The sequence below is a fragment of the Lepisosteus oculatus genome, chromosome 12, assembly GCF_040954835.1.
Source record: "Lepisosteus oculatus isolate fLepOcu1 chromosome 12, fLepOcu1.hap2, whole genome shotgun sequence".
In the NCBI taxonomy this organism is placed as follows: domain Eukaryota; kingdom Metazoa; phylum Chordata; class Actinopteri; order Semionotiformes; family Lepisosteidae; genus Lepisosteus; species Lepisosteus oculatus.
In genome coordinates, this window is record NC_090707.1 from 33695310 (window position 1) to 33713830 (window position 18521).

General features: G+C 38.2%; 1 long non-coding RNA gene across 2 annotated transcripts in view; it reads left to right on the forward strand.

Annotated features, from left to right (window-relative positions):
* The first annotated feature begins 3892 nt into the window (after positions 1–3892).
* Positions 3893–18521, forward strand: part of LOC138241982 (uncharacterized) — a 166745-nt gene continuing 152116 nt past the window's right edge. For both annotated transcript variants that reach the window (XR_011191249.1, XR_011191250.1), the window contains exon 1: positions 3893–4011. This is a non-coding gene — a long non-coding RNA (uncharacterized lncRNA). The remainder of the gene's footprint in view (positions 4012–18521) is intronic.

Genomic DNA, 18521 nt, shown 5'->3' on the forward strand with positions numbered 1-18521 from the left:
TGCATACTGTAGGAACTAGTGATGGTTAATTGCATGCTGAAAAGTGAAAAGAAGAACATGACATTCTCCTCTCCTCCACCACCGATGTGCAGCCCCCACCTGGATGATGCGACGGCAGCCGTACTGTGCCAGAACGCTCCCCACCCACCAGCTCTTAGCGAGGAGAAGAGAGTGATAGATGGGGATTATCAGGGGGCCATGACGGGAAAAGTGGAAGAGGGAAATTTGGCTAGGACTCCGGGATCCACCCCCACACTTATCGAGAAATGCCCGGGGTTGAGCTTTTGGGTAGAGACTAGCTACTGTACTTGGGTAGCTAGCTCATGAGGGTGCACACTCGGGGCTTGGCCAGCAGTTGCCTACTTCATACACGCAAAACATGACCACATCTTATTTCACATCAGTTCCTGTTACCTGTAGAGACACAAACACAAACTCTGTAGGTCTATCATTATGTTTCTGATTATTTGTACGTAGCGGTGTGAGAGAGCGCTCTGTCTGTTTGTCTCTTCCGTGTTGCTGTCTGACTTAGGCTACGGTGGCCTCATTGGTCCAACCCCCGATACCCGTTTTCAGCTCGGCTCTGTAGTGTCAACGCTGAGTGGTGCATGCTCACATCTTCCGGTAAAGGAAGTACCATTTTTACAGGTGGTTAAAAATAAGTAAAATGTTGTATTCAGGGTCGGTATGTTTGGGGGGATATATTCTGTATACACTATTGTTTAAAAGAATGAAGGAATTGCCATGTTTGGAAATTAGTTTATCTTGGGGGAAATGCAGCTCCATAATTATGTAACAGTGGTACAGTCCGAGGGGGCAGGGCTATACGGTACCTATTTAGGTAGGGTGGGGCGCTAATAGAACTTAGTCTTGCTATAAAGTAGCTGCTATAGTCGGGAAGCTGATAGGACCGAAGCGTGGTAGGACTCCTGGTCTCTATTTCTGAGCGAAAGGGTTTGTTTTTTTGTGTATGTACTAGTTCCATGTTTTTGGTGTTTTTTTTGTGCTATATATCGTTGCTTGTGGGGAGCACTGTCCTAATAACTGTTACTTTTGCAATTGTGCAATTGTGGCTGAGCCGACATTCTGTTTTAAAAGGACTCACGTTGGCACCCCTCCTGCCCTCCCTGTGACAGTCAGTTAGGAAGAATGACAAGACTGTTTGGGTAAAAAAAACCCTCTGAAATAATTATTTTGAGAAATGTTTTGTTGCAATGTGATCTAAAAAGCTAGATGCCAGCAAACCAAGATACCAGAAGACATGGTAATAAACAGTACTGCACCTTAGTAGTTAGATTCTTGTTTCCATTATCAGACAAGCAAAGAGTACAGTGACATTGGCAGAATTCCAACGTGCAGTAACACCTTTCCTTCCGACTTGACACATTATTCATAACACTTTTTTACATTTTCCCATATTGCTGTGAAGTCAGTCACCTTCCCTACAGTCATGACAATGTATAAATGCATCTACAGGAAAGATACCAGTTTTGTCAAATGCAAATATTGTGTTAGCTACCACTCCTTTTGGATTTTGCCGAGCATTTCACAACATCCTTAAAATATCATTCCTCACCACTTAAATTATCCAAGTGAACAGTGTGAAATTTTTTAATGTACGAGCATCTTGCACATATTGTTTTTTTTACAGTGGAATCTAGAGGCTTTTTCCATTGACATTTACTCTTATTTTAAAATGTATTGTTTAGTAATCACTATTCGATATAAAACCACATTCCCGTAACAGTCTGAAACGCTGTTTGTTTAAATTATCCCATAATGATGGGTGTACGCCCACCCTTGTTGGCATGGCAACAGAACGATGTGTAGACAGGAGCAATCCACTTTAAAATCTCTCCGGAATAAACAATTGGTACAGTATATAAAGTAGATTAATTTCTGAACTATAGGATGTGGTGCCTTTTTGCAGACCATAAAATCCATTTACACCATAAAAGAAGCATGCAACCCTATGGGGCACCATTTCTTAATTTAAAAAAAAATGGGATCATTCCAAACACAAAATGTCCTTGGAAATCCTATCATAGAGGGATCTTCCTGAATTTTCTAAAATCCAGTTTGGCTAACTGGTTTACAAAGGCAATTCTACCATAACATTTGTTGGCCCTTTAAGAAAAATCATTTCCATTGGAAAACATTGTAGCAGACAGCACCCAGGCCTGAAATTAAACTCAGGGCCCTGGTACTGCAAAACTAACCACTACACCACAATGTCATCCTCTTCATTAACATCTCTTTATTATTTCTATCCTTTTAGATATTAATATAAGTAAATTATTTTGAAAAATTAATTATATAGGGTGGATAGAATATAAACTTTTCCAATAATACAGTATACTGTACCTACATTTATTTATTTGTTAAATGTTTCATGTTTTAAATTTAAAAAATGATTGAAGTTTTACTTGGCATTGCCAACAAATGGAAAAATAAACATAAAGTGAAGGTATTAGTAGGTCTAGATTAATAACAAATGTGTTAAATCACCTTAAACGTCTGTTACAGTATACTGCGAATAAGCTGAGGACAAAAAAAAGGTAACAAAAGATGTTGCAGTAAGTACAGTGATTAAAAATTAGATGGAACACTACTCTTTCATACCTGCAGGGTATATTATATTTATTATTTATTTGAAGTATTTTCATACTTCTGCTTTTCTCAAAGCACACGTCTGAAGAACCTACAGTAACTTGAATGAAAAGTTTGCCAGAGGCAATGCTTCATATTTCAGAGAAAAAAATATTTCAGTCAAGATTAAGGCCTACCAATTTTTTTTTTACCACTGTTTTACTTAATGAGGGATCATCAATTTGTCATGACTTTGACTTCAGGGATATCTTACTCTTATACATATTTTAATTCAGGTGGGTAGCTGCTTCAGCATGCGTAGGCTGCAAAGGAACAAGTAATAGGTTTATTCCATGCTGAAAAAAAGAAGAAAGAGAACACAACGTTTCGGCCGTGGAGCCTTCTTCAGGTGTGAGAGAGACAGGGCAGTAGGCAAAGGTAATGTAGCGGGAGAACAAAGGTTGGGAGGAAGGAGGAGTGAGAGGCGGGAGCAGGGGACAGAAAGAGAGGGCAATCAAGAGGTGTGAAGTCAGAATGGGTGCAGAGAGGTGTGAAATGAAACGTCCAATGAATGGAGAAATTTTAAAAGAACAGTAGTCTGTCGTTAAGGGAAGGGAGAATGTGTGATCCTAGCTGCAGAATAATTTTGGTTTCGGTGGTCTTTCTGATGTATGAGTTCGGAAAACCGTCTTTGAGAATACATATTTTAATGCCATAGTCTTTGTTACCTAGCCAAAAGACACTGTTTGTATGTGTATAGGACATGAATGCTGAATGCTTTATCTTGGTTAAAATACTTACTCTACATCTAGATTATGCAAAACAATACTTTAAGTTGCTCAATCAAGTTCTAACTAACATACAGTATCTAGGTGACAAATGTAAAGGGACAGTGCATTTAATATCTCAATGTGTGGCTGTCAGATGGCCAGTCAATGAACTGCTTGTTTGTTTCAAGTGCCATTACAAAGTTTAGTTTCTCAGTAGTTCTTTTTTCTAAACCAAAATAATAAAAAAACTTACCTCCCATTTCAACTATAATCTAATAGAAGCATTATCTCTAACTATACAAGGGGTTCAACTGATTTCAAACTGCTAAAGAATAATAACAGCTATAATTCTTTTACTCATTCAGTCTCTCGCAATTCACCAATCTCCTTCTCAAAGAGCTCCCTCAACTCCCCTGCCCCCTATAGTTATTACAGCTGTCTCTCATCAGCTTTGTCCACAGGTGTGCTTCATTGAGGCCTCTCAATCTCTTTTTCACTGATTGACTGCATCTGATTCTTTTCAAGCAACTGAATGGCAGCTCCCTACGGAAGCCTCTCAGGGACACCTCACCTGAAAACTCCAGTTGGGAATGTAGATTCTCACACAGTAACACGGTGACTGGCCTGGCTGAGGAAATGACAGGCGTCACGGGTAAGAGCAAAAGTTTTTCTAATGCATGAACATTGTTTGCTCAACTCCTTTTTGGATGTAAGGTTTCAGAAATGCAAGGATGAAAGAATGTGCACTCTAATGAGGAGCGACTAAAAACTGCTTATGATGCAAGCCATGGAATAGAATTCAGCTCACAGGTGACAGTGCAGCCAACACACCCTACAGCAGCAGAGATTGGAATTCTGCAGTGGGCTTCAGAAGATCCTATGCTGACCTTGAAAGAGTAGCCTGAGGTGCACTAACGCAGAAGCAGAATAAGAAGCAGAAATGAATAACCACTTGCTGATGGTTGTCAGGGAGAAGGTGAAATTTCTAACTGAGAAAAGCAAGGAGAGAAATAAGAGGCATGCAAGGTTAATTGATCTTGATGAATTAAATGCAAATTCAAACATCCAATCATATTAAACACATTTGTAACAGTAAGGCAAAGTGGACAGCTGCTAACTGATACCCATCACATGGAACTGTGAATGAGCAGTCATTGAATGTAAATCTATGCCCTGTTCAGTGTGTTGTTTATGAATTGCTCTTTTTGGATTAGTCCAGTTGCGGACCAAAACCCTTCCTACAACCATTCATCTTTGAGAAGTGATTTTATCATCCAGAAACTGATGTCTTTACCTGATTCTGCAAGTTAACCAAACTAATGATATTTTCATTCTTTCGTGTTCATGTGATACTGCTACAGTACAGGTAGTGTTCTGCAACTTTTGTGAATGCATATTGTTGGATGTTCTTGGCAGGATAATTCAGCAGGATAATGGCTTTGTAAGAAGTTAGCGGTGCAATATACTATATGCAGCAAGCAAGAGAGACATGATATTAAAGGCATTACTCCCTTATAGTAAGACGTTTTAAATCATTAAAGAGCTTTTAATTAATTATGTTAACTGTTTTGGTCATGGGATATCACGAGGGGCGGCTCACAGCTGGGGCACATGGTTCTAGGGGGGGGTCACTGACCAGAAATGCATCCCAACACAAGTCTGAAGTTCAAATCTGGCACAGCAACAGTGCCTTGACTACTGTTGTAGCCCAGGAGCTAATATCTTCATCCACTTGGTTTATATTGTAATCCTGCATTTCATGATCTAGCACAGTGGCTTAAATTTTCAGCCCTGTAGCTTGTGTTGGAGCCCAGCAGCTTGTGCTATAGCACATCAGCTTATATCTTTAGCCTGGTGGTTTATACTGTAATCCAGTGCTTCCTGGTGTAGTGTGTGGCTTCCCTGTGTTTTCTATACCTCCAACTTCTTCCTTGTGTATTCTCTCTCTTCTCCTTGCTTTGAAGCTCTATTTAACAGGCCTGGAGCAGGGCGCTCATCTGATCCCTACTTCATTGATTGCTCGCGACCATCGTCTGGGGAGTGGTGCGTCCAGTCAGCCATCTTGGCTAGGGGGAAAGCTCCTAAAAAACTCAAGAGACTTTGGGGAAAGCAACGTCCCTCGAGGGCTCTGCCCCTCACGGCATCACAGGTCTTACATAATACATGTTTAATCTCTGGCTTGATTTGATCCCTAAGGATTCACTGTGGTACATTTGTTAGCAGGGACAATGATATTTAAAAAACGCAGCCTATCAAAGCCCAGAGCCACGTGTGTCCCTGTGCTCCCACACCCACAGTCCCGACACATCTGTTAATTATGCATTACATTTTTACTCAATGTGTTTCCCACTGTTACAATGTGTATCATGGGGGGAAAAAAAGAGGCAACAGCAGGCACCATTTCTTGAATTAGCTCAGTCCAGTCATCCAGGCAAAGCTCCTTCTACCACACCAAAGAAGGAAAAGTAACACAGAGCAGCACTTTAGTTGTCGCCAGCATCCTCTTCAGTCCCAGACAATGTGTTCCATTCTGCCTCCTCTGTCTTGGCAATATGCAACAAAACAAGCCAGGGGAGGAGAGAGCATGAGATTAACAACTTTGCACGAGAGTTGTTAATCTCTGTAAGTACAGACCTTAAAAGGATAAGGAAGCAGAAACTGAATAGAAAAAGAACTCACTGTACCCAACACAAACTCTTCCTTTATACATACTGTACAGTATAACTGAAGTAAGCATACTCCCCATTGGCCTACTCTAACTTTAGTTACTCTGTAACATATTCAGTACATTTTTTTCTTTTCATCTGCTATTGTTGAAGTCCTATATTTTAATGGTCTTGCAGAAGCAAATGGCTCATCGGTGCCTTTTGTTACCCAGCTTTCAGATATTTATAATTGTATCATATGACTTGCAAGATGCACCACCTGCTTCACTTATCCGAAGCGGTAGAAAGCTGAGGTCCTCTGTGGGCATTTATACCTTTCTTTGAAGCAGGAAATCATGCGTAATTAGGTCTTTGTGGAGGAAAGATGGATTAATTGATTTTGTACTGTTAGACCATGTTTTTTGTCTAAATCCAAACTTGTGTATTTCAAAGAGGACATTGCGAAAATCACAGACCAAATTTCAATGCATTTCTGTTACGATTAAAGTGAGCAATGACTATGTTGCACATAAGATTTCCAAAATGAGACCTTTTTTATGGAAATGAGGTGAACTGGATTAACATGTGGAAAACAAAGCTTTCACATTCAGAGACTGTAGCAACTCACATATATATAAAAAATGGCACACTCTTCAACATCAACATGGAAAAAAAATAATAATGGGATATTTTCTAAAAGACAACCTTAAGGTATTCAACACATTTTGAAATCTATATCACAAATACTACTTCAGAAATTAATCTAAATTCTATTATTTTTTTAATATTTGAATACAGGAGTGTCCATAGCATTATTGAATAAATAAAAAAACTGCTACACTTCTGTACAGATTACAATCCAATGACTGCAGTCCTGATCACTTGCTGGTGTTCACTCCTTTTTTGCTCTTTCTTGTAAATGCTTTTAGTCCTCCCTCCAGGGCATAGGAGGTGAGTTAAATAGATTAGAAAGGAAAGCTTTGCCAGCTCAGATGGAGTAGAAATAAGGGGAAAGTTTATTTTCTCTTTCAAGGGGACGGTGTATGACTAACTGTCTTTTAGTCGCATGATGTCAGTTCGGTGTTTGTGTTGTGACAGGATAGACATTTCACTCTGTCAGGGGAATCCAGCTCTGGGAACCAGTCACAAGGGAGAGCTCTGCCTTAAGAACTACAATATGTTTGGTTGATGGAAACAACTACAAAGAGTATCTGCACCTATGAGCCTGCTCGGATCTTCTCTGTGCTGATGTCCTGACAGACTCCTACACCTTTGACTCATGCAGAGTCATGCGCTTCCGCTGTTAACTTCTGAAATCCCCTCGGCAAGTCATAACGGGTTATTTACAATAAGCAGATCCAGGCTAACAGACTCAACAAACACACACTTTAAAGGCTGAAAACACCAGTGTGCTTTATTCATAGTGCAAGGAAAATTAAAACACCACAATCAAAAACCAAAACAAAAACCTAAGCTCTTTTTCGAACTCTTGAAGTTCCTAACAACTCTTTTTCTCTCTCTCTCTCCCTCTGAGACTCTTCACAAAGTCAAAAGCTCAAAGTTGCTTTCCCTTAAACTCGCAACTCACTTTATTCTATGGATACTGGTCAGTACTTCTCCCTCTGGTGAGTTTTGCTTTCTGCTTCATCTAACAGCGAGCATCCACTCCCCCATACTGACTGCACATGGGAGCTTTCTCTTCCTGTTTTTTTTCTTGCCTGGCGAAACTGGCTTCCTGGGTAGGAGGCAGAGCACGGGCTCATTGCTCCAGATGAATCTGGGTAATGTGATTCCTACTGGGGCGTTCTCACAGGGAGTAGAGTGCTAAGAAAAAAAAAGAGCCACTTAGGTTGGTGTATATTCCATTTTTAACTATTATTAGATCTTCATTAATAAAACATTGATGTGATCTGAATTTAATGTAGAACACAAAGGCATAAGCCATATTTGGATTATTTAAATTAACGTAATTCCACAACAGTAAATATGCTCTTACAGTATGTGAACCTCTAGATCTAATAACTGGTTGCATCTCCTTATTGCTCTGCTGATATTTTAGGGTTTCTTTGAATGAACATATCACTTCAGAGCCATGTCATAACATTTCAGGGACCGGACCTTGAGCTTTCCAATCCAAAATGTGTAATTTCTTCTTTTTCAGCCACTTTTGTAGAGAAGCTTGTATGTTTAGAGTTATTGTCTTGCTGCATAAACCACTACTTGGTCAGTTTCAGTTAGCAATTGGATAGTCTAATTCTATTCACCTCTGGAAATTTATGATACAATGCTGAATTTACAGAAGACAGTAGGCAATGTTTTTGGCTTCCTTGAAAAACATACCTGTTCAGTCTTTTCCTGATAGTTGAGGCACGTACAGGTACATTAGCTGCAGTGAAATATGTCTGCAGATCCCGAGAAGTTACTCTGGGGTTTTTGTTACTTTCTGGCTGACATTCTGGTTTGCTTTTGGGGATATCTTGGCAGGATAACCAGTCAAGCTCAGGCAGTCCAATGAAGCTGATCTGTAGGATAAGTGTTGTAATTCAATTAATCACTAATTGGAAAACATTGAGATAATGATGGGCAATTACTGCCACTCTACAATAAATGCATTGAAAGGTAATGATTGCAATTGAGTGCTGCTTCACTTAATGTGGCAAAAGCCCTTCTGGTATCTTCATTTTTGTAATAGATGCATAAATCCTAGGAAAGAAAACAAAACATGGTCTCCAAAAATTATTGAAGATGTAAAATTATATGTATGCACAGGAGTTGAACAGCACAGATAGTGAATTTTGGGGAGATCCACTGTGGTTTAATGTGTCACAAGTATTGAAACTATCATGTCTGTTTATTAAAAGCATTATTTCCAAATCAAACTAATTCCAGTCACTGGCTTACTATAATAATTAAAGGAACATCCATCCATTCAGTTCCTTAAGTATTCGATAACCGTAAAACAACAGCAACAATACTTCAAAGTATATCATGCTTCTTTGGCATCAGAAGACACATAATACACAGTGGCACTGGTGTTTTGCAGTATTTCATAAGTGCCTTTACTTAATTATCAAAAATGTAAATAAACAGCAAATATTTTTATTTACAGTATGATATACTGTTCGGATATGTCATTTTGTATTTCTCAACAATATTGTGTCCTGGATGCCAAACGATGCCTTGCTATGTAGTAGAAAGTGCGATTTATTTTTCATAAAGATTAACTGTCAAAGCTGTCTAAAGTAAAAGAGACAGCAGTACAACATTATTATTTGGCAAGGATAAGTAGCTTCCTGTGTGTACACAGAGGAGTAAATAAGATTATTAGCTTTTTATTGTAATTGAAATTTTAGACTCACATATGGATTAAAGCTACTTGAGTAAGCAACAGGAAAACAGGATTGTACACAGTAATCCCAAGGCTTTAAAGAGTACTTTGAGGTACCTGCTGTTATTGTATAAATAGGGACAATAATATATTTTCATAAACAGCATTTCACCTCAGAGCTCAGTGGGAGAAAAACACAACTGTAGGTACAGTAAATAGGAATCTAAAATTATTTCTTGAATATATCACTGAATAAGAATTCAAAACAAATGTAAGCTTTAATATTGTTTTTAAATTTGATATGATTGTTGTTGTAAATTAAGAGTTGTTATTAATATTATTTTACCCTTTCTAATGAAGAACAAACTGTGATCCTGAATGATGTACATCACAGTTAAATAATGGTAAATTATCCTGAAGACTGCCTTTTACCTCACCTTACTTTTAACTTTTTAAAATATTAGATTTGATTTGAAATAATCTTGGTTATAAAGAAGCATGACAAAGTTAGTAAATTCCGCTTACATTATCAAGAGAGAAAGCCAAACCAGAACTAATCCAAATTACAGATGATGTATTGCTAGAGGAAGGTTGTAATGCCCCACTCACTGAACTGGTAAGCAGCGATCTTGGGACAGGAGATTTAATTCAGTTGCGGACTCTAGCTGGACAAGCTGTGCAGCAGCTTGCAAGCAGGTGGCAATGAAGCCGACAACCCAAAGCACATACCCAAAAATGAAAACTGAAGCAAGCAAGTGTCAATGGTGAGGATGGCATGACAAGCACAAAGGGGAAATCTTGGAACAAAAAGGGTTTGAAGCACAAAAAGTCAGTCAAAAGCATGGTCAATCAGGCAGGGTTGGTACTCAGGGGGGAAGGCGTTTCATATTACACCGCACAGAGATGAGCTGTAACTGTGTACTTACATTCCATAGAGTATGTCAGTCACATTCCATATACAGTACAGTATATAGAATTTTAATCAAAACAGATAATGCTAAAGTAATATACAGCTCTTTCAGGGCCTGCCTAGTTTAATGTCTATTGCTTGCCTATCTCACAAAAGTAAAAAAATGATTAATATGCATTGCAACAGAGTCCAAAAATTAGAAATGACTAATCCTGGGATTAAAAACTGTGACGTGCTTATGCTGGTAAAAGGATTTGAACTTCTGTTGTTGCCTTTGCCTTTGTTTCATAGAGAGATTTGAATCCCAGAAAGACATCAAGGCCTAGGTGGGAAATAAAGAAATTAACAGGAGTTAACAGGTCAAACATTGAAGACAGGGAGTGCTTCACAGAAAAGAAAAAGATAGAAAAACTGTTGAATAAGCCAGTAATTTCTGCTCATTTGTTCTGTTTGTATTATGTTCAAACTGTTGCCGATTATGCACTGGGGTTGATCAGGCTTACAGATCCTACAGAATTTTTATAGGAAATATAACTATACCACACAGCTTCCAAAATGCCGCATCTCTATGGTGATGGCCAGGTTTGAAGAAAAAATAAACATCATAAAACGGTTCCTCAATGGTGATCCAGCCATACTAAAATTTAAAGATCAGATATTATTTTTATTCCAGTGATATAGTTTATTCTCTGCGAGTTTGATTCAATTGTTTAATAGCTCAGCAGAGGGATGTACTGAATCAAACTCTTGCATTTTGCATTGAATGTACAGGAATATTAAAAAATAACTTTTTGACATATATGGCCATATACTGTGCATTGTCCTGCAGGGGAATGTTGTCTAAATTGCCCTAAAATCAAAAGTTTGGAAGAAATGATCACTTATCAAACTGTTGCATTTTGCATTAAATGCTAAGGTATTTAAACAAATCAAACCAAAAAAGATTAGGTTTTCTTAGCTGTTACCATTATGAAACTTGATACCAAGCTTACTGAGAACACCATTCCACAAAAGTTCAAATTATCATCATAGTTATCCAAAAACAAAATTCTGTCATTGTTGATATGTTCTCTTCTGTTTGGATTGGATGCTTGGTCATTTCAGCTACATATCTTGATTGAGTGAGGTATACCTTAAACTTAAATGAGTGAAAAATTATGGACACTTTGGAGAAAGTCCTGACCTTAACCCTAACTGAAAAACCTTAGCTAGGGTAAGCGTTAGGACTTCCACAAATCGTAGACAATTTCAGAAGGTATTGCTATGTTTTAGGACAAAAATTATAGGAATAGTAATATAGCAATGATACTTGACCATTTTTTTCTGACATATATAGCCGTATACTGTATACAGTATGTCTCAAAATACTGCATTGCCCAAAATGGGGATGTTGTCCAAATCCCCGAAAAGCAGAAGATTAAAAGAAAATGGTGAAATGTCTGAATGTGTTGAATTCAGCATTGAATGCACTGGCATTTTAACAGGTGTAGCTAATATTTCTTGGGTTTTCCTGACTCTTAACCTATTTAACACTGATAACATGCTCATGGAGAGAACCATTCGACGCACAATTTCCAATAACAGAATTCTTGTCAAAAAATGCAATTGTACCACAGTTGGTACATTTTGCTTGGTGTGGCAAGGCTGCTAAGTCTTTTCAGACTAATATTTTGCTGCCCCGAGTTATATTTTCTGCTTAAATGAGTGTTAGGTTGCATTGAAGAAACTCTGAACCCTAACCCTAACTGCCCAAACCCTTAGCTAGGGTTAGGGTTAGTGTTATTAGAAAACATAGAGGATGTTTGATGGCATAGCTGTGTTTTAGGACAGAAGGGAATTTCAGGAAAAGTGATAGTTTAATGTTCTCTGCACTTTTTTTTTCTTGCATATATGTCTCTGTATACTGCATTGCCCTAAATGGGGATGTTGTCCAAATCCCCGAAAAGCAGAAGATTGAAAGAAAATGGTGAAATGTCTAAATCTGTTGCATTCAGCATTGAATGCACTGGCATTTTAACAGGTGTAGCTAACATTTCTTGGGTTTTCCTGACTCTTAAGCTATTTAACACTGATACCATGCTCATGGAGAGAACCATTCGACGCAAAATTTCCAATAACAGAATTCTTGTCAAAAAATGCAATTGTACCACAGTTGGTACATTTTTCTTGGTGTGGCAAGCCTGCTAAGTCTTTTCAGACTAATATTTTGCTGCCCCGAGTTATATTTTCTGCTTAAATGAGTGTTAGGTTGCATTGAAGAAAATCTGAACCCTAACCCTAACTGCCCAAACCCTTAGCTAGGGTTAGGGTTAGTGTTATTAGAAAACATAGAGGATGTTTGATGGCATAGCTGTGTTTTAGGACAGAAGGGAATTTCAGGAAAAGTGATAGTTTAATGTTCTCTGCACTTTTTTTTTCTTGCATATATGTCTCTGTATACTGCATTGCCCTAAATGGGGATGTTGTCCAAATCCCCGAAAAGCAGAAGATTGAACGAAAGTGGTTTAAAGTCTCAACCTCTTTCATTCGGCATTGAATGCACTGGCATTTTAACAGGTGTAGCTAACATTTCTTGGGTTTTCCTGACTCCTAACCTATTTAACACTGATACCATGCTCATGGAGAGAACCATTCGACGCAAAATTTCCAATAACAGAATTCTTGTCAAAAAATGCAATTGTACCAAAGTTGGTACAATTTGCTTGGTGTGGCAAGGCTGCTAAGTCTTTTCAGACTAATATTTTGCTGCCCCGAGTTATATTTTCTGCTTAAATGAGTGTTAGGTTGCATTGAAGAAAATCTGAACCCTAACCCTAACTGCCCAAACCCTTAACTAGGGTTAGGGTTAGTGTTATTAGAAAACATAGAGGATGTTTGATGGCATAGCTGTGTTTTAGGACAGAAGGGAATTTCAGGAAAAGTGATAGTTTAATGTTCTCTGCACTTTTTTTTTCTTGCATATATGTCTCTGTCTACTGCATTGCCCTAAATGGGGATGTTGTCCAAATCCCCGAAAAGCAGAAGATTGAAAGAAAATGGTGAAATGTCTGAATCTGTTGCATTCAGCATTGAATGCACTGGCATTTTAACAGGTGTAGCTAACATTTCTTGGGTTTTCCTGACTCTTAAGCTATTTAACACTGATACCATGCTCATGGAGAGAACCATTCGACGCAAAATTTCCAATAACAGAATTCTTGTCAAAAAATGCAATTGTACCACAGTTGGTACATTTTTCTTGGTGTGGCAAGCCTGCTAAGTCTTTTCAGACTAATATTTTGCTGCCCCGAGTTATATTTTCTGCTTAAATGAGTGTTAGGTTGCATTGAAGAAAATCTGAACCCTAACCCTAACTGCCCAAACCCTTAGCTAGGGTTAGGGTTAGTGTTATTATTAAACATAGAGGATGTTTGATGGCATAGCTGTGTTTTAGGACAGAAGGGAATTTCAGGAAAAGTGATAGTTTAATGTTCTCTGTACTTTTTTTTTCTTGCATATATGTCTCTGTATACTGCATTGCCCTAAATGGGGATGTTGTCCAAATCCCCAAAAAGCAGAAGATTGAAAGAAAATGGTGAAATGTCTGAATCTGTTGCATTCAGCATTGAATGCACTGGCATTTTAACAGGTGTAGCTAACATTTCTTGGGTTTTCCTGACTCTTAACCTATTTAACACTGATACCATGCTCATGGAGAGAACCATTCGACGCAAAATTTCCAATAACAGAATTCTTGTCAAAAAATGCAATTGTACCACAGTTGGTACATTTTTCTTGGTGTGGCAAGCCTGCTAAGTCTTTTCAGACTAATATTTTGCTGCCCCGAGTTATATTTTCTGCTTAAATGAGTGTTAGGTTGCATTGAAGAAAATCTGAACCCTAACCCTAACTGCCCAAACCCTTAGCTAGGGTTAGGGTTAGTGTTATTAGAAAACATAGAGGATGTTTGATGGCATAGCTGTGTTTTAGGACAGAAGGGAATTTCAGGAAAAGTGATAGTTTAATGTTCTCTGCACTTTTTTTTTCTTGCATATATGTCTCTGTATACTGCATTGCCCTAAATGGGGATGTTGTCCAAATCCCCGAAAAGCAGAAGATTGAACGAAAGTGGTTTAAAGTCTCAACCTCTTTCATTCGGTATTGAATGCACTGGCATTTTAACAGGTGTAGCTAACATTTCTTGGGTTTTCCTGACTCCTAACCTATTTAACACTGATACCATGCTCATGGAGAGAACCATTCGACGCAAAATTTCCAATAACAGAATTCTTGTCAAAAAATGCAATTGTACCAAAGTTGGTACAATTTGCTTGGTGTGGCAAGGCTGCTAAGTCTTTTCAGACTAATATTTTGCTGCCCCGAGTTATATTTTCTGCTTAAATGAGTGTTAGGTTGCATTGAAGAAAATCTGAACCCTAACCCTAACTGCCCAAACCCTTAACTAGGGTTAGGGTTAGTATTATTAGAAAACATAGAGGATGTTTGATAGCATAGCTGTGTTTTAGGACAGAAGGGAATTTCAGGAAAAGTGATAGTTTAATGTTCTCTGCACTTTTTTTTTCTTGCATATATGTCTCTGTATACTGCATTGCCCTAAATGGGGATGTTGTCCAAATCCCCGAAAAGCTGAAGATTGAAAGAAAATGGTGAAATGTCTGAATCTGTTGCATTCAGCATTGAATGCACTGGCATTTTAACAGGTGTAGCTAACATTTCTTGGGTTTTCCTGACTCTTAACCTATTTAACACTGATACCATGCTCATGGAGAGAACCATTCGACGCAAAATTTCCAATAACAGAATTCTTGTCAAAAAATGCAATTGTACCACAGTTGGTACATTTTTCTTGGTGTGGCAAGCCTGCTAAGTCTTTTCAAACTAATATTTTGCTGCCCCGAGTTATATTTTCTGCTTAAATGAGTGTTAGGTTGCATTGAAGAAAATCTGAACCCTAACCCTAACTGCCCAAACCCTTAGCTAGGTTTAGGGTTAGTATTATTAGAAAACATAGAGGATGTTTGATGGCATGGCTGTGTTTTAGGACAGAAGGGAATTTCAGGAAAAGTGATAGTTTAATGTTCTCTGCACTTTTTTTTTCTTGCATATATGTGTCTGTATACTGCATTGCCCTAAATGGGGATGTTGTCCAAATCCCCAAAAAGCAGAAGATTGAAAGAAAATGGTGAAATGTCTGAATCTGTTGCATTCAGCATTGAATGCACTGGCATTTTAACAGGTGTAGCTAACATTTCTTGGGTTTTCCTGACTCTTAACCTATTTAACACTGATACCATGCTCATGGAGAGAACCATTCGACGCAAAATTTCCAATAACAGAATTCTTGTCAAAAAATGCAATTGTACCACAGTTGGTACATTTTTCTTGGTGTGACAAGCCTGCTAAGTGTTTTCAGACTAATATTTTGCTGCCCCGAGTTATATTTTCTGCTTAAATGAGTGTTAGGTTGCATTGAAGAAAATCTGAACCCTAACCCTAACTGCCCAAACCCTTAGCTAGGGTTAGGGTTAGTGTTATTAGAAAACATAGAGGATGTTTGATGGCATAGCTGTGTTTTAGGACAGAAGGGAATTTCAGGAAAAGTGATAGTTTAATGTTCTCTGCACTTTTTTTTTCTTGCATATATGTCTCTGTATACTGCATTGCCCTAAATGGGGATGTTGTCCAAATCCCCGAAAAGCAGAAGATTGAACGAAAGTGGTTTAAAGTCTCAACCTCTTTCATTTGGCATTGAATGCACTGGCATTTTAACAGGTGTAGCTAACATTTCTTGGGTTTTCCTGACTCTTAACCTATTTAACACTGATACCATGCTCATGGAGAGAACCATTCGACGCAAAATTTCCAATAACAGAATTCTTGTCAGAAAATGCAATTGTACCACAGTTGGTACATTTTTCTTGGTGTGGCAAGCCTGCTAAGTCTTTTCAGACTAATATTTTGCTGCCCCGAGTTATATTTTCTGCTTAAATGAGTGTTAGGTTGCATTGAAGAAAATCTGAACCCTAACCCTAACTGCCCAAACCCTTAGCTAGGGTTAGGGTTAGTGTTATTATTAAACATAGAGGATGTTTGATGGCATAGCTGTGTTTTAGGACAGAAGGGAATTTCAGGAAAAGTGATAGTTTAATGTTCTCTGTACTTTTTTTTTCTTGCATATATGTCTCTGTATACTGCATTGCCCTAAATGGGGATGTTGTCCAAATCCCCAAAAAGCAGAAGATTGAACGAAAGTGGTTTAAAGTCTCAACCTCTTTCATTCGGTATTGAATGCACTGGCATTTTAACAGGTGTAGCTAACATTTCTTGGGTTTTCCTGACTCCTAACCTATTTAACACTGATACCATGCTCATGGAGAGAACCATTCGACGCAAAATTTCCAATAACAGAATTCTTGTCAAAAAATGCAATTGTACCAAAGTTGGTACAATTTGCTTGGTGTGGCAAGGCTGCTAAGTCTTTTCAGACTAATATTTTGCTGCCCCGAGTTATATTTTCTGCTTAAATGAGTGTTAGGTTGCATTGAAGAAAATCTGAACCCTAACCCTAACTGCCCAAACCCTTAACTAGGGTTAGGGTTAGTATTATTAGAAAACATAGAGGATGTTTGATAGCATAGCTGTGTTTTAGGACAGAAGGGAATTTCAGGAAAAGTGATAGTTTAATGTTCTCTGCACTTTTTTTTTCTTGCATATATGTCTCTGTATACTGCATTGCCCTAAATGGGGATGTTGTCCAAATCCCCGAAAAGCTGAAGATTGAAAGAAAATGGTGAAATGTCTGAATCTGTTGCATTCAGCATTGAATGCACTGGCATTTTAACAGGTGTAGCTAACATTTCTTGGGTTTTCCTGACTCTTAACCTATTTAACACTGATACCATGCTCATGGAGAGAACCATTCGACGCAAAATTTCCAATAACAGAATTCTTGTCAAAAAATGCAATTGTACCACAGTTGGTACATTTTTCTTGGTGTGGCAAGCCTGCTAAGTCTTTTCAAACTAATATTTTGCTGCCCCGAGTTATATTTTCTGCTTAAATGAGTGTTAGGTTGCATTGAAGAAAATCTGAACCCTAACCCTAACTGCCCAAACCCTTAGCTAGGTTTAGGGTTAGTATTATTAGAAAACATAGAGGATGTTTGATGGCATGGCTGTGTTTTAGGACAGAAGGGAATTTCAGGAAAAGTGATAGTTTAATGTTCTCTGCACTTTTTTTTTCTTGCATATATGTGTCTGTATACTGCATTGCCCTAAATGGGGATGTTGTCCAAATCCCCAAAAAGCAGAAGATTGAAAGAAAATGGTGAAATGTCTGAATCTGTTGCATTCAGCATTGAATGCACTGGCATTTTAACAGGTGTAGCTAACATTTCTTGGGTTTTCCTGACTCTTAACCTATTTAACACTGATACCATGCTCATGGAGAGAACCATTCGACGCAAAATTTCCAATAACAGAATTCTTGTCAAAAAATGCAATTGTACCACAGTTGGTACATTTTTCTTGGTGTGACAAGCCTGCTAAGTGTTTTCAGACTAATATTTTGCTGCCCCGAGTTATATTTTCTGCTTAAATGAGTGTTAGGTTGCATTGAAGAAAATCTGAACCCTAACCCTAACTGCCCAAACCCTTAGCTAGGGTTAGGGTTAGTGTTATTAGAAAACATAGAGGATGTTTGATGGCATAGCTGTGTTTTAGGACAGAAGGGAATTTCAGGAAAAGTGATAGTTTAATGTTCTCTGCACTTTTTTTTTCTTGCATATATGTCTCTGTATACTGCATTGCCCTAAATGGGGATGTTGTCCAAATCCCCGAAAAGCAGAAGATTGAACGAAAGTGGTTTAAAGTCTCAACCTCTTTCATTTGGCATTGAATGCACTGGCATTTTAACAGGTGTAGCTAACATTTCTTGGGTTTTCCTGACTCTTAACCTATTTAACACTGATACCATGCTCATGGAGAGAACCATTCGACGCAAAATTTCCAATAACAGAATTCTTGTCAGAAAATGCAATTGTACCACAGTTGGTACATTTTTCTTGGTGTGGCAAGCCTGCTAAGTCTTTTCAGACTAATATTTTGCTGCCCCGAGTTATATTTTCTGCTTAAATGAGTGTTAGGTTGCATTGAAGAAAATCTGAACCCTAACCCTAACTGCCCAAACCCTTAGCTAGGGTTAGGGTTAGTGTTATTAAAAAACATAGAGGATGTTTGATGGCATAGCTGTGTTTTAGGACAGAAGGGAATTTCAGGAAA